At 55.9% G+C, this 1,018-nt stretch overlaps 1 pseudogene; it reads right to left on the bottom strand.

The window, feature by feature from the left end:
- Nucleotides 1-624: 624 nt before the first annotated feature.
- On the bottom strand, nt 625-768 carry LOC122143471 (annotated as a pseudogene).
- Nucleotides 769-1,018: the final 250 nt, after the last annotated feature.

Here is a 1,018-nt window from a genome sequence, read left to right as displayed (position 1 = left end):
GGGAGGAAGCGGACATGGCCACGCCCATCTCTGGCTTCGGTAAGTCAGGGATATCCTGAAACGCTGGTGGACTGGTAGACCCTCCACCTGTCTGCAACTTCACCGGTGCCTGCCTCTTCGGCCCGGACGGTGGTTTCAGCTGCGGCGGAGAGTACCGGCATCGCCAGTAACTCCCCAACGGTTCGCCGCGAGCCACGGCCTCTATGTCATTACCGGAATCCTGGCTCGAAATAACGAGGCAGGTCTCTTCAATTGGCAGGCGTCGCTTCTGGCGCAATTTCGCCATTTTGGATTTTGTCGAAAACCTTCTTTTGCAAACCGCACTCAGGTATTTGGCCCAATCAACCAAAGCAGCACAGAAAGATTCTTCCGGAGTCTGATCAATAATCATCCAAAAAAGTGGAAATTTCCATCCACCTTGGCGAGGGGCCCTCAAAACGTTCGAAGGTCGTGTGGCCCAGGTTGCTAAAATGGCTATAACTCCAGAGAGGAATGAGATCACTTCACCCAAATCGGCACGCCTATGCGCGGGCTCAGTCTGTGGTCAGGAGAAAAAGGGTGCTGTGACTGGCCACTTGGTGGCGCGGAGAAAAAACCCATCTGCTTTTTTCAACCAGCACTTTCAGGGGAGAGCGCGAACGCAGTCCCCACTCCCACATTTGGGGAATTCGCGCAGGGGTCAGCACGGCCGAGTGCAATGGACGAGCCACTCCGCCCCTGGGTGAACCGCCTTCTTGATCATGGTGTCTCCCCCTGCCAGGTAAGTATGAAGGCCCAGGCGGCCAGTCAGAGGTACCATTTCCGCCTCTACCGTCCTCATCAACGGTGAACCCCCGCCCCTAGCAAAGGAAAGGACGGCTGCCTCCGCTACTGGCCTGCAAACTGCCAAGATGCTGGCACGAGCCGACGCCGGTTTTAGATCAGTGTTTCCCAACCGCTGCTCCTGGAGGCCCCCCCAACACTGCATGAATGTGTTCTATGTCACCTTAATCAAACACACCTGATTCAGATCATCAGC

The sequence above is a fragment of the Cyprinus carpio genome, unplaced genomic scaffold, assembly GCF_018340385.1.
Source record: "Cyprinus carpio isolate SPL01 unplaced genomic scaffold, ASM1834038v1 S000005150, whole genome shotgun sequence".
Lineage (NCBI taxonomy): Eukaryota > Metazoa > Chordata > Actinopteri > Cypriniformes > Cyprinidae > Cyprinus > Cyprinus carpio.
Note: the sequence above shows the minus strand (reverse complement) of the source record. Positions and strands in the feature narration are given on the sequence as shown.